Raw genomic sequence first — 15,751 nt, 5'->3', positions numbered from 1 at the left:
TTACATTTATCACCCCATTTTTGGAGGACGGGCTGCTGGGGCACCATGCTGGTGGTGTACTCTGGGGCACCATGTTGGTGGTGTACTCTGGGGCACCATGCTGGTGGTGTACTCTGGGGCACCATGCTGGTGGTGTACTCTGGGGCACCATGTTGGTGGTGTACTCTGGGGCACCATGCTGGTGGTGTACTCTGGGGCACCATGCTGGTGGTGTACTCTGGGGCACCATGCTGGTGGTGTACTCTGGGGCACCATGCTGGTGGTGTACTCTGGGGCACCATGCTGGTGGTGTACTCTGGGGCACCATGCTGGTGGTGTACTCTGGGGCACCATGCTGGTGGTGGTGTACTCTGGGGCACCATGCTGGTGGTGTACTCTGGGGCACCATGCTGGTGGTGTACTCTGGGGCACCATGCTGGTGGTGTACTCTGGGGCACCATGCTGGTGGTGTACTCTGGGGCACCATGCTGGTGGTGTACTCTGGGGCACCATGCTGGTGGTGTACTCTGGGGCACCATGCTGGTGGTGGTGTACTCTGGGGCACCATGCTGGTGGTGTACTCTGGGGCACCATGCTGGTGGTGGTGTACTCTGGGGCACCATGCTGGTGGTGTACTCTGGGGCACCATGCTGGTGGTGGTGTACTCTGGGGCACCATGCTGGTGGTGTACTCTGGGGCACCATGCTGGTGGTGTACTCTGGGGCACCATGCTGGTGGTGTACTCTGGGGCACCATGCTGGTGGTGTACTCTGGGGCACCATGCTGGTGGTGGTGTACTCTGGGGCACCATGCTGGTGGTGTACTCTGGGGCACCATGCTGGTGGTGTACTCTGGGGCACCATGCTGGTGGTGTACTCTGGGGCACCATGCTGGTGGTGTACTCTGGGGCACCATGCTGGTGGTGTACTCTGGGGCACCATGCTGGTGGTGGTGTACTCTGGGGCACCATGCTGGTGGTGTACTCTGGGGCACCATGCTGGTGGTGTACTCTGGGGCACCATGCTGGTGGTGTACTCTGGGGCACCATGCTGGTGGTGTACTCTGGGGCACCATGCTGGTGGTGTACTCTGGGGCACCATGCTGGTGGTGTACTCTGGGGCACCATGCTGGTGGTGTACTCTGGGGCACCATGCTGGTGGTGTACTCTGGGGCACCATGCTGGTGGTGTACTCTGGGGCACCATGCTGGTGGTGTACTCTGGGGCACCATGCTGGTGGTGGTGGTGTACTCTGGGGCACCATGCTGGTGGTGTACTCTGGGGCACCATGCTGGTGGTGTACTCTGGGGCACCATGCTGGTGGTGGTGTACTCTGGGGCACCATGCTGGTGGTGTACTCTGGGGCACCATGCTGGTGGTGTACTCTGGGGCACCATGCTGGTGGTGTACTCTGGGGCACCATGCTGGTGGTGTACTCTGGGGCACCATGCTGGTGGTGTACTCTGGGGCACCATGCTGGTGGTGTACTCTGGGGCACCATGCTGGTGGTGTACTCTGGGGCACCATGCTGGTGGTGTACTCTGGGGCACCATGCTGGTGGTGTACTCTGGGGCACCATGCTGGTGGTGTACTCTGGGGCACCATGCTGGTGGTGTACTCTGGGGCACCATGCTGGTGGTGTACTCTGGGGCACCATGCTGGTGGTGTACTCTGGGGCACCATGCTGGTGGTGTACTCTGGGGCACCATGCTGGTGGTGTACTCTGGGGCACCATGCTGGTGGTGGTGGTGTACTCTGGGGCACCATGCTGGTGGTGTACTCTGGGGCACCATGCTGGTGGTGTACTCTGGGACACCATGCTGGTGGTGGTGGTGTACTCTGGGGCACCATGCTGGTGGTGTACTCTGGGGCACCATGCTGGTGGTGTACTCTGGGGCACCATGCTGGTGGTGGTGGTGTACTCTGGGGCACCATGCTGGTGGTGGTGGTGTACTCTGGGGCACCATGCTGGTGGTGGTGGTGTACTCTGGGGCACCATGCTGGTGGTGGTGGTGTACTCTGGGGCACCATGCTGGTGGTGGTGGTGTACTCTGGGGCACCATGCTGGTGGTGGTGGTGTACTCTGGGGCACCATGCTGGTGGTGGTGTACTCTGGGGCACCATGCTGGTGGTGGTGTACTCTGGGGCGCCATGCTGGTGGTGTACTCTGGGGCACCATGCTGGTGGTGTACTCTGGGGCACCATGCTGGTGGTGGTGTACTCTGGGGCACCATGCTGGTGGTGTACTCTGGGGCACCATGCTGGTGGTGGTGGTGTACTCTGGGGCACCATGCTGGTGGTGGTGGTGTACTCTGGGGCACCATGCTGGTGGTGGTGTACTCTGGGGCACCATGCTGGTGGTGGTGTACTCTGGGGCGCCATGCTGGTGGTGTACTCTGGGGCACCATGCTGGTGGTGTACTCTGGGGCACCATGCTGGTGGTGGTGTACTCTGGGGCGCCATGCTGGTGGTGTACTCTGGGGCACCATGCTGGTGGTGTACTCTGGGGCACCATGCTGGTGGTGGTGTACTCTGGGGCACCATGCTGGTGGTGGTGTACTCTGGGGCACCATGCTGGTGGTGTACTCTGGGGCACCATGCTGGTGGTGGTGTACTCTGGGGCACCATGCTGGTGGTGGTGGTGTACTCTGGGGCACCATGCTGGTGGTGGTGGTGTACTCTGGGGCACCATGCTGGTGGTGGTGGTGTACTCTGGGGCACCATGCTGGTGGTGGTGTACTCTGGGGCACCATGCTGGTGGTGGTGGTGTACTCTGGGGCACCATGCTGGTGGTGGTGGTGTACTCTGGGGCACCATGCTGGTGGTGGTGGTGTACTCTGGGGCACCATGCTGGTGGTGGTGGTGTACTCTGGGGCACCATGCTGGTGGTGGTGGTGTACTCTGGGGCACCATGCTGGTGGTGGTGGTGTACTCTGGGGCACCATGCTGGTGGTGGTGGTGTACTCTGGGGCACCATGCTGGTGGTGGTGGTGTACTCTGGGGCACCATGCTGGTGGTTGTGTACTCTGGGGCACCATGCTGGTGGTGGTGGTGTACTCTGGGGCACCATGCTGGTGGTGGTGGTGTACTCTGGGGCACCATGCTGGTGGTGGTGTACTCTGGGGCACCATGCTGGTGGTGGTGGTGTACTCTGGGGCACCATGCTGGTGGTGGTGGTGTACTCTGGGGCACCATGCTGGTGGTGGTGGTGTACTCTGGGGCACCATGCTGGTGGTGGTGGTGTACTCTGGGGCACCATGCTGGTGGTGGTGTACTCTGGGACACCATGCTGGAGGTGGTGTACTCTGGGGCACCATGCTGGTGGTGGTGGTGTACTCTGGGGCACCATGCTGGTAGTGGTGTACTCTGGGGCACCATGCTGGTGGTTGTGGTGTACTCTGGGGCACCATGCTGGTGGTGGTGGTGTACTCTGGGGCACCATGCTGGTGGTGGTGGTGTACTCTGGGGCACCATGCTGGTGGTGGTGTACTCTGGGGCGCCATGCTGGTGGTGTACTCTGGGGCACCATGCTGGTGGTGGTGTACTCTGGGGCACCATGCTGGTGGTTGTGGTGTACTATGGGGCACCATGCTGGTGGTGGTGGTGTACTCTGGGGCACCATGCTGGTGGTGGTGGTGTACTCTGGGGCACCATGCTGGTGGTGGTGTACTCTGGGGCGCCATGCTGGTGGTGGTGGTGTACTCTGGGGCACCATGCTGGTGGTGTACTCTGGGGCACCATGCTGGTGGTGGTGGTGTACTCTGGGGCACCATGCTGGTGGTGTACTCTGGGGCACCATGCTGGTGGTGTACTCTGGGGCACCATGCTGGTGGTGGTGGTGTACTCTGAGGCACCATGCTGGTGGTGGTGTACTCTGGGGCACCATGCTGGTGGTGGTGGTGTACTCTGGGGCACCATGCTGGTGGTGGTGGTGTACTCTGGGGCACCATGCTGGTGGTGGTGTACTCTGGGGCACCATGCTGGTGGTTGTGTACTCTGGGGCACCATTCTGGTGGTGGTGGTGTACTCTGGGGCACCATGCTGGTGGTGGTGGTGTACTCTGGGGCACCATGCTGGTGGTGGTGTACTCTGGGGCACCATGCTGGTGGTGGTGGTGTACTCTGGGGCACCATGCTGGTGGTGTACTCTTGGGCACCATGTTGGTGGTGGTGGTGTACTCTGGGGCACCATGCTGGTGGTGGTGGTGTACTCTGGGGCACCATGCTGGTGGTGGTGTACTCTGGGGCACCATGCTGGTGGTTGTGTACTCTGGGGCACCATTCTGGTGGTGGTGGTGTATTCTGGGGCACCATGCTCGTGGTGGTGTACTCTGGGGCACCATGCTGGTGGTGGTGTACTCTGTGGCACCATGCTGGTGGTGGTGGTGTACTCTGGGGCACCATGCTGGTGGTGGTGTATTCTGGGGCACCATGCTGGTGGTGGTGTACTCTGGGGCACCATGCTGGTGGTTGTGGTGTACTCTGGGGCACCATGCTGGTGGTGGTGTACTCTGGGGCACCATGCTGGTGGTGGTGGTGTACTCTGGGGCACCATACTGGTGGTGGTGTACTCTGGGGCACCATGCTGGTGGTGGTGTACTCTGGGGCACCATGCTGGTGGTGGTGGTGTACTCTGGGGCACCATGCTGGTGGTGTACTCTGGGGCACCATGCTGGTGCTGGTGGTGTACTCTGGGGCACCATGCTGGTGGTGGTGGTGTACTCTGAGGCACCATGCTGGTGGTGGTGGTGTACTCTGGGACACCATGCTGGTGGTGGTGTACTCTGGGGCACCATGCTGGTGGTAGTGGTGTACTCTGGGGCACCATGCTGGTGGTGGTGTACTCTGGGGCACCATGCTGGTGGTGGTGGTGTACTCTGGGGCACCATGCTGGTGGTGGTGGTGTACTCTGGGGCACCATGCTGGTGGTGGTGTACTCTGGGGCACCATGCTGGTGGTGTACTCTGGGGCACCATGCTGGTGGTGGTGTACTCTGGGGCACCATGTTGGTGGTGGTGGTGTACTCTGGGGCACCATGCTGGTGGTGTACTCTGGGGCACCATGCTGGTGGTGGTGGTGTACTCTGGGGCACCATGCTGGTGGTGGTGGTGTACTCTGGGGCACCATGTTGGTGGTGGTGGTGTACTCTGGGGCACCATGCTGGTGGTGGTGTACTCTGGGGCACCATGCTGGTGGTGGTGTACTCTGGGGCACCATGCTGGTGGTGGTGTACTCTGGGGCACCATGCTGGTGGTGGTGTACTCTGGGGCACCATGCTGGTGGTAGTGGTGTACTCTGGGGCACCATGCTGGTGGTGGTGTACTCTGGGGCACCATGCTGGTGGTGGTGTACTCTGGGGCACCATGCTGGTGCTGGTGGTGTACTCTGGGGCACCATGTTGGTGGTGGTGGTGTACTCTGGGGCACCATGCTGGTGGTGGTGGTGTACTCTGGGGCACCATGCTGGTGGTGTACTCTGGGGCACCATGCTGGTGGTGGTGGTGTACTCTGAGGCACCATGCTGGTGGTGGTGTACTCTGGGGCACCATGCTGGTGGTGTACTCTGGGGCACCATGCTGGTGGTGGTGTACTCTGGGGCACCATGCTGGTGGTGGTGTACTCTGGGGCACCATGCTGGTGGTAGTGGTGTACTCTGGGGCACCATGCTGGTGGTGGTGTACTCTGGGGCACCATGCTGGTGGTGGTGGTGTACTCTGGGGCACCATGCTGGTGGTGGTGGTGTACTCTGGGGCACCATGCTGGTGGTGGTGTACTCTGGGGCACCATGCTGGTGGTGTACTCTGGGGCACCATGCTGGTGGTGGTGGTGTACTCTGAGGCACCATGCTGGTGGTGGTGTACTCTGGGGCACCATGCTGGTGGTGGTGGTGTACTCTGGGGCACCATGCTGGTGGTGGTGGTGTACTCTGGGGCACCATGCTGGTGGTGGTGTACTCTGGGGCACCATGCTGGTGGTTGTGTACTCTGGGGCACCATTCTGGTGGTGGTGGTGTATTCTGGGGCACCATGCTGGTGGTGGTGGTGTACTCTGGGGCACCATGCTGGTGGTGTACTCTGGGGCACCATGTTGGTGGTGGTGGTGTACTCTGGGGCACCATGCTGGTGGTGGTGGTGTACTCTGGGGCACCATGCTGGTGGTTGTGGTGTACTCTGGGGCACCATGCTGGTGGTGGTGTACTCTGGGGCACCATGCTGGTGGTTGTGTACTCTGGGGCACCATTCTGGTGGTGGTGGTGTACTCTGGGGCACCATGCTGGTGGTGGTGTACTCTGCGGCACCATGCTGGTGGTGGTGTATTCTGGGTCACCATGCTGGTGGTGGTGTACTCTGGGGCACCATGCTGGTGGTTGTGGTGTACTCTGAGGCACCATGCTGGTGGTGGTGGTGTACTCAGGGGCACCATGCTGGTGGTGGTGTACTCTGGGGCACCATGCTGGTGGTGGTGTACTCTGGGGCACCATGCTGGTGGTGGTGGTGTACTCTGGGGCACCATGCTGGTGGTGGTGGTGTACTCTGAGGCACCATGCTGGTGGTGGTGGTGTACTCTGGGGCACCATTCTGGTGGTTGTGGTGTACTCTGGAGCACCATGCTGGTGGTGTACTCTGGGGCACCATGCTGGTGCTGGTGGTGTACTCTGGGGCACCATTCTGGTGGTGGTTGTGTACTCTGAGGCACCATGCTGGTGGTGGTGTACTCTGGGGCACCATGCTGGTGGTGGTGGTGTACTCTGGGGCACCATGCTGGTGGTGGTGTACTCTGGGGCACCATGCTGGTGGTGGTGGTGTACTCTGAGGCACCATGCTCGTGGTGGTGTACTCTGGGGCACCATGCTGGTGGTGGTGGTGTACTCTGGGGCACCATGCTGGTGGTGGTGGTGTACTCTGGGGCACCATGCTGGTGGTGGTGTACTCTGGGGCACCATGCTGGTGGTGGTGTACTCTGGGGCACCATGCTGGTGGTGGTGGTGTACTCTGGGGCACCATGCTGGTGGTGGTGTACTCTGGGGCACCATGCTGGTGGTGGTGGTGTACTCTGGGGCACCATGCTGGTGGTGGTGGTGTACTCTGGGGCACCATGCTGGTGGTGGTGGTGTACTCTCGGGCACCATGCTGGTGGTGGTGTACTCTGGGGCACCATGCTGGTGGTGGTGGTGTACTCTGGGGCACCATGCTGGTGGTGGTGTACTTTGGGGCACCATGCTGGTGGTGGTGGTGTACTCTGGGGCACCATGCTGGTGGTGGTGGTGTACTCTGGGGCACCATGTTGGTGGTGGTGGTGTACTCTGGGGCAGCATGCTGGTGGTGTACTCTGGGGCACCATGTTGGTGGTGGTGGTGTACTCTGGGGCACCATGCTGGTGGTATACTCTGGGGCACCATGTTGGTGGTGGTGGTGTACTCTGGGGCACCATGCTGGTGGTGTACTCTGGGGCACCATGTTGGTGGTGGTGGTGTACTCCGGGGCACCATGCTGGTGGTGGTGGTGTACTCTGGGGCACCATGCTGGTGGTGGTGGTGTACTCTGGGGCACCATGCTGGTGGTGGTGTACTCTGGGGCACCATGCTGGTGGTGGTGTACTCTGGGGCACCATGCTGGTGGTTGTGGTGTACTTTGGGGCACCATGCTGGTGGTGGTGGTGTACTCTGGGGCACCATGCTGGTGGTGTACTCTGGGGCACCATGCTGGTGCTGGTGGTGTACTCTGGGGCACCATGCTTGTGGTGGTTGTGTACTCTGAGGCACCATGCTGGTGGTGGTGTACTCTGGGGCACCATGCTGGTGGTGGTGGTGTACTCTGGGGCACCATGCTGGTGGTGGTGTACTCTGGGGCACCATGCTGGTGGTGGTGGTGTACTCTGAGGCACCATGCTCGTGGTGGTGTACTCTGGGGCACCATGCTGGTGGTGGTGGTGTACTCTGGGACACCATGCTGGTGGTGGTGGTGTACTCTGGGGCACCATGCTGGTGGTGGTGGTGTACTCTGGGGCACCATGCTGGTGGTGGTGTACTCTGGGGCACCATGCTGGTGGTGGTGTACTCTGGGGCACCATGCTGGTGGTTGTGGTGTACTTTGGGGCACCATGCTGGTGGTGGTGGTGTACTCTGGGGCACCATGCTGGTGGTGGTGTACTCTGGGGCACCATGCTGGTGGTGGTGTACTCTGGGGCACCATGCTGGTGGTGGTGTACTCTGGGGCACCATGCTGGTGGTGGTGTACTCTGGGGCACCATGCTGGTGGTGGTGTACTCTGGGGCACCATGCTGGTGGTGGTGGTGTACTCTGGGGCACCATGCTGGTGGTGGTGGTGTACTCTGGGGCACCATGCTGGTGGTGGTGGTGTACTCTCGGGCACCATGCTGGTGGTGGTGTACTCTGGGGCATCATGCTGGTGGTGGTGGTGTACTCTGGGGCACCATGCTGGTGGTGGTGTACTCTGGGGCACCATGCTGGTGGTGGTGGTGTACTCTGGGGCACCATGCTGGTGGTGTACTCTGGGGCACCATGTTGGTGGTGGTTGTGTACTCTGGGGCACCATGTTGGTGGTGGTTGTGTACTCTGGGGCACCATGCTGGTGGTGTACTCTGGGGCACCATGTTGGTGGTGGTGGTGTACTCTGGGGCACCATGCTGGTGGTATACTCTGGGGCACCATGTTGGTGGTGGTGGTGTACTCTGGGGCACCATGCTGGTGGTATACTCTGGGGCACCATGTTGGTGGTGGTGGTGTACTCTGGGGCACCATGCTGGTGGTGTACTCTGGGGCACCATGCTGGTGGTGGTGTACTCTGGGGCACCATGCTGGTGGTGGTGTACTCTGGGGCACCATGTTGGTGGTGGTGGTGTACTCTGGGGCACCATGCTGGTGGTGGTGGTGTACTCTGGGGCACCATGCTGGTGGTGGTGTACTCTGGGGCACCATGCTGGTGGTTGTGTACTCTGGGGCACCATGCTGGTGGTGGTGTACTCTGGGGCACCATGTTGGTGGTGGTGGTGTACTCTGGGGCACCATGCTGGTGGTGGTGGTGTACTCTGGGGCACCATGCTGGTGGTGGTGTACTCTGGGGCACCATGTTAGTGGTGGTGGTGTACTCTGGGGCACCATGCTGGTGGTGGTGGTGTACTCTGGGGCACCATGCTGGTGGTTGTGGTGTACTCTGGGGCACCATGCTGGTGGTGGTGGTGTACTCTGGGGCACCATGCTGGTGGTGGTGGTGTACTCTGGGGCACCATGCCTTTTGGTGGTGGTGTACTCTGGGGCACCATGCTGGTGGTGGTGTACTCTGGGGCACCATGCTGGTGGTGGTGTACTCTGGGGCACCATGCTGGTGGTGATGGTGTACTCTGGGGCACCATGCTGGTGGTGTACTCTGGGGCACCATGTTGGTGGTGGTGGTGTACTCTGGGGCACCATACTGGTGGTGGTGGTGTACTCTGGGGCACCATGCTGGTGGTGGTGGTGTACTCTGGGGCACCATGCTGGTGGTGGTGTACTCTGGGGCACCATGCTGGTGGTGGTGTACTCTGGGGCACCATGCTGGTGGTGGTAGTGTACTCTGGAGCACCATGCTGGTGGTAGTGTACTTGGGCACCATGCTGGTGGTGGGTGTACTCTGGGGTACCATGCTGGTGGTGGTGTACTCTGGGGCACCATGCTGGTGGTGGTGGTGTACTCTGGGGCACCATGCTGGTGGTGGTGGTGCACTATGGGGCACCATGCTGGTGGTGGTGTACTCTGGGGCACCATGTTGGTAGTGTACTCTGGGGCACCATGCTGGTGGTGGTGTACTCTGGGGTACCATGCTGGTGGTGGTGTACTCTGGGGCACCATGCTGGTGGTGGTGGTGTACTCTGGGGCACCATGCTGGTGGTGGTGTACTCTGGGGCACCATGCTGGTGGTGGTGTACTCTGGGGCACCATGCTGGTGGTGGTGGTGTACTCTGGGGCACCATGCTGGTGGTGGTGTACTCTGGGGCACCATGTTGGTGGTGTACTCTGGGGCACCATGCTGGTGGTGGTGGTGTACTCTGGGGCACCATGCTGGTGGTGGTGGTGTACTCTGGGGCACCATGCTGGTGGTGGTGTACTCTGGGGCACCATGTTGGTGGTGGTGGTGTACTCTGGGGCACCATGCTGGTGGTGGTGGTGGTGTACTCTGGGGCACCATGCTGGTGGTGGTGTACTCTGGGGCACCATGCTGGTGGTTGTGGTGTACTCTGGGGCACCATGCTGGTGGTGGTGGTGTACTCTGGGGCACCATGCTGGTGTGTGGTGGTACTCTGGGGCACCATGCTGGTGGTGGTGTACTCTGGGGCACCATGCTGGTGGTGGTGTACTCTGGGGCACCATGCTGGTGGTTGTGGTGTACTCTGGGGCACCATGCTGGTGGTGGTGTACTCTGGGGCACCATGCTGGTGGTGTACTCTGGGGCACCATGCTGGTGGTGGTGGTGTACTCTGGGGCACCATGCTGGTGGTGGTGGTGTACTCTGGGGCACCATGCTGGTGGTGATGGTGTACTCTGGGGCACCATGCTGGTGGTGGTGGTGTACTCTGGGGCACCATGCTGGTGGTGGTGTACTCTGGGGCACCATGCTGGTGGTGGTGGTGGTGGTGTACTCTGGGGCACCATGCTGGTGGTGGTGTACTCTGGGGCACCATGCTGGTGGTTGTGGTGTACTCTGGGGCACCATGCTGGTGGTGGTGTACTCTGGGGCACCATGCTGGTGGTGTACTCTGGGGCACCATGCTGGTGGTGGTGGTGTACTCTGGGGCACCATGCTGGTGGTGGTGGTGTACTCTGGGGCACCATGCTGGTGGTGATGGTGTACTCTGGGGCACCATGCTGGTGGTGGTGGTGTACTCTGGGGCACCATGCTGGTGGTGGTGTACTCTGGGGCACCATGCTGGTGGTGGTGTACTCTGGGGCACCATGCTGGTGGTGTACTATGGGGCACCATGTGGTGGTGTGTGTACTCTGGGCACCATGCTGGTGGTGTGGTGTACTCTGGGGCACCAATGTGTTGGTTGTGGTGTACTCTGGGGCACCATGCTGTCGGTGGGGTGTACTCTGGGGCACCATGCTGGTGGTGGTGGTGTACTCTGGGGCACCATGCTGGTGGTGGTGTACTCTGGGACACCATGCTGGAGGTGGTGTACTCTGGGGCACCATGCTGGTGGTGGTGGTGTACTCTGGGGCACCATGCTGGTGGTGGTGTACTCTGGGGCACCATGCTGGTGGTGTACTCTGGGGCACCATGCTGGTGGTGGTGTACTCTGGGGCACCATGCTGGTGGTGGTAGTGTACTCTGGGGCCCCATGCTGGTGGTGTACTCATGGGCACCATGCTGGTGGTGGTGTACTCTGGGGCACCATGCTGGTGGTGGTGGTGTACTCTGGGGCACCATGCTGGTGGTGTACTCTGGGGCACCATGCTGGTGGTGGTGGTGGTGTACTCTGGGGCACCATGCTGGTGGTGGTGTTGTACTCTGGGGCACCATGCTGGTGGTGGTGTACTCTGGGGCACCATGCTGGTGGTGGTGTACTCTGTGGCACCATGCTGGTGGTGGTGTACTCTGGGGCACCATGCTGGTGGTGGTGGTGTACTATGGGGCACCATGCTGGTTGTGGTGGTGTACTATGGGGCACCATGCTGGTGGTGGTGGTGTACTATGGAGCACCATGCTGGTGGTAGTGTACTCTGGGGCACCATGCTGGTGGTGGTGTACTCTGGGGCACCATGCTGGTGGTGGTGTACTCTGGGGCACCATGCTGGTGGTGGTGGTGTACTCTGGGGCACCATGCTGGTGGTGGTGTACTCTGGGGCACCATGCTGGTGGTGGTGTACTCTGAGGCACCATGCTGGTGGTGGTGGTGTACTCTGGGGCACCATGCTGGTGGTGGTGTACTCTGGGGCACCATGCTGGTGGTGGTGGTGTACTCTGGGGCACCATGCTGGTGGTGGTGGTGCACTCTGGGGCACCATGCTGGTGGTGGTGGTGCTTCTGGGGCACCATGCTGGTGGTGGTGTACTCTGGGGCACCATGCTGGTGGTGGGTGTACTCTGGGGCACCATGCTGGTGGTGGTTGTACTCTGGGGCACCATGCTGGTGGTGGTGTACTCTGGGGCACCATGCTGGTGGTGGTGGTGTACTCTGGGGCACCATGCTGGTGGTGGTGGTGTACTCTGGGGCACCATGCTGGTGGTGGTGGTGTGTACTCTGGGGCACCATGCTGGTGGTGGTGGTGTACTCTGGGGCACCATGCTGGGGTGGTGTGTACTCTGGGGCACCATGCTGGTGGTGGTGGTGTACTCTGGGCACCATGCTGGTGGTGGTGTACTCTGGGGCACCATGCTGGTGGTGGTGTACTCTGGGGCACCATGCTGGTGGTGGTGGTGTACTCTGGGGCACCATGCTGGTGGTGGTTGTACTCTGGGGCACATGCTGGTGGTGGTGGTGTACTCTGGGGCACCATGGTGGTGGTGGTGGTGTACTCTGGGGCACCATGCTGGTGGTGGTGGTGTACTCTGGGGCACCATGCTGTGTGGTGGTGTACTCTGGGGCACCATGCTGGTGGTGGTGTACTCTGGGCACCATGCTGGTGGTGGTGTACTCTGGGGCCATGCTGGTGGTGGTGTACTCTGAGGGCACCATGCTGGTGGTGGTGTACTCTGGGGCACCAATGGTGGTGGTGTACTCTGGGCACCATGCTGGTGGTGGTGTACTCTGGGGCACCATGCTGGTGGTGGTGTACTCTGGGGCACCATAATTGGTGGTGGTGTACTCTGGGGCACCAGTGGTGGTGGTGTACTCTGGGGCACCATGCTGGTGGTGGTGTACTCTGGGGCACCATGGGTGGTGGTGTGTACTTGGGGCACCATGCTGGTGGTGGTGTACTCTGGGGCACCATGCTGTGGTGGTGGTGTACTCTGGGGCACCATGCTGGTGGTGGTGTACTCTGGGGCACCATGCTGGTGGTGGTGGTGTACTCTGGGGCACCATGCTGGTGGTGGTGTACTTGGGCACCATGCTGTGTGGTGGTGTACTCTGGGGCACCATGCTGGTGTGGTGGTGTACTCTGGGGCACCATGCTGGTGGTGGTGGACTCTGGGGCACCATGCTGGTGGTGGTGGTGTACTCTGGGCACCATGCTGGTGGTGGTGGTGGTGGTGTACTCTGGGGCACCATGCTGGTGGTGGTGGTGTACTCTGGGGCACCATGCTGGTGGTGTGTACTCTGGGGCACCATGCTGGTGGTGGTGTACTCTGGGGCACCATGCTGGTGGTGGTGTACTCTGGGGCACCATGCTGGTGGTGGTGTACTCTGGGCACCATGCTGGTGGTGTGGTGCACTCTGGGGCACCATGCTGGTGGTGGTGGTGTACTCTGGGGCACCATGCTGGTGTGGTGGTACTTGGGGCACCATGCTGGTGGTGGTGTACTCTGGGGCACCATGCTGGTGGTGGTGTGTACTCTGGGCACCATGCTGGTGGTGGTAGTGTACTCTGGGGCACTATGCTGGTGGTGGTGTACTCTGGGGCACCATGCTGGTGGTGGTGTACTCTGGGGCACCATGCTGGTGGTGGTGTACTCTGGGGCACCATGCTGGTGGTGGTGGTGTACTCTGGGGCACCATGCTGGTGGTGGTGGTGTGGTGTACTCTGGGGCACCATGCTGGTGGTGGTGGTGTACTCTGGGGCACCATGCTGGTGGTGGTGGTGTACTCTGGGGCACCATGCTGGTGGTGGTGTACTCTGGGGCACCATGCTGGTGGTGGTGTACTCTGGGGCACCATGCTAGTGGTGGTGGTGTACTCTGAGGCACCATGCTGGTGGTGGTGTACTCTGGGGTACCATGCTGGTGGTGGTGTACTCTGAGGCACCATGCTGGTGGTGGTGTACTCTGAGGCACCATGCTGGTGGTGGTGTACTCTGGGGCACCATGCTGGTGGTGGTGTACTCTGGGGCACCATGCTGGTGGTGGTGTACTCTTGGGGCACCATGCTGGTGGTGGTGTACTCTGGGGCACCATGCTGGTGGTGGTGGTGTACTCTGGGGCACCATGCTGGTGGTGGTGGTGTACTCTGGGGCACCATGCTGGTGGTGGTGGTGTGCTTTGGGGCACCATGCTGGTGGTGGTGTACTCTGGGGCACCATGCTGGTGGTGGTGGTGTACTCTGGGGCACCATGCTGGTGGGTGGTAGTGTACTCTGGGGCACCATGCTGGTGGTGGTGTACTCTGGGGCACCATGCTGGTGGTGGTGTACTCTGGGGCACCATGCTGGTGGTGGTGTACTCTGGGGCACCATGCTGGTGGTGGTGGTGTACTCTGGGGCACCATGCTGGGGTGGTGGTGGTGGTGGTGGTGTACTCTGGGGCACCATGCTGGTGGTGGTGGTGGTGTACTCTGGGGCACCATGCGGTGGTGGTGGTTTACTCTGGGCACCATGCTGGTGGTGGTGTACTCTGGGGCACCATGCTGGTGGTGGTGTACTCTGGGGCACCATGCTGGTGGTGGTGGTGTACTCTGAGGCAACCATGCTGGTGGTGGTGTACTCTGGGGTACCATGCTGGTGGTGGTGTACTCTGAGGCACCATGCTGGTGGTGGTGTACTCTGAGGCACCATGCTGGTGGTGGTGTACTCTGGGGGCACCATGCTGGTGGTGGTGTACTCTGGGGCACCATGCTGGTGGTGGTGTACTCTGGGGCACCCATGCTGGTGGTGGGTACTCTGGGGCACCATGCTGGTGGTGGTGGTGTACTCTGGGGCACCATGCTGGTGGTGTGGTGTACTCTGGGGCACCATGTTGGTGGTGGTGGTGTACTCTTGGGGCACCATGCTGGTGGTGGTGTACTCTGGGGCACCATGCTGGTGGTGGTGTGCACTCTGGGGCACCATGCTGGTGGTGGTGGTGTACTCTGAGGCACCATGCTGGTGGTGATGGTGTACTCTGGGGCACCATGCTGGTGGTGGTGGTGTACTCTGGGGCACCATGCTGGTGGTGGTGTACTCTGGGGCACCATGCTGGTGGTGTACTCTGGTGCACCATGCTGGTGGTGTACTCTGGGGCACCATGGTGGTGGTGGTGGTGTACTCTGGGGCACCATGCTGGTGGTGGTTGTACTCTGGGGGCACCATGCTGGTGGTGGTGGTGTACTCTGGGGCACCATGCTGGTGGTGGTGTAATCTGGGGCACCATGCTGGTGGTGGTTGTACTCTGGGGCACCATGCTGGTGGTGTACTCTTCGGCACCATGGTGGTGGTGTACTCTGGGGCACCATGGTGGTGGTGTACTCTGGGGCACCATGCTGGTGGTGTACTCTGGGGCACCATGGTGGTGGTGTACTCTGGGGCACCCTATGCTGGTGGTGTACTCTGGGGCACCATGCTGGTGGTGTTCTCTGGGGCACCATGCTGGTGGTGTACTCTGGTGTACCATGGTGGTGGTGGTGGTGTACTCTGGTGTACCATGGTGGTGGTGGTGGGTGTACTCTGGGGCACCATGCTGGGTGGTGGTGTACTCTGGGGCACCATGCTGGTGGTGGTGGTGTACTCTGGGGCACCATGCTGGTGGTGGTGGTTGTACTCTGGGGCACCATGCTGGTGGTGGTGGTGTACTCTGGGGCACCATGCTGGTGGTGGTGGTGTACTCTGGGGCACCATGCTGGTGGTGGTGGTGTACTCTGGGGCACCATGCTGGTGGTGGTGTACTCTGGGGCACCATGCTGGTGGTGGTGGTGTACTCTGGGGCACCATGCT

This window comes from Procambarus clarkii, chromosome 13 (genome assembly GCF_040958095.1).
Source record: "Procambarus clarkii isolate CNS0578487 chromosome 13, FALCON_Pclarkii_2.0, whole genome shotgun sequence".
Lineage (NCBI taxonomy): Eukaryota > Metazoa > Arthropoda > Malacostraca > Decapoda > Cambaridae > Procambarus > Procambarus clarkii.
The sequence above is the reverse complement of the archived record's forward strand: the minus strand, read 5'-3'. Positions refer to the sequence as shown.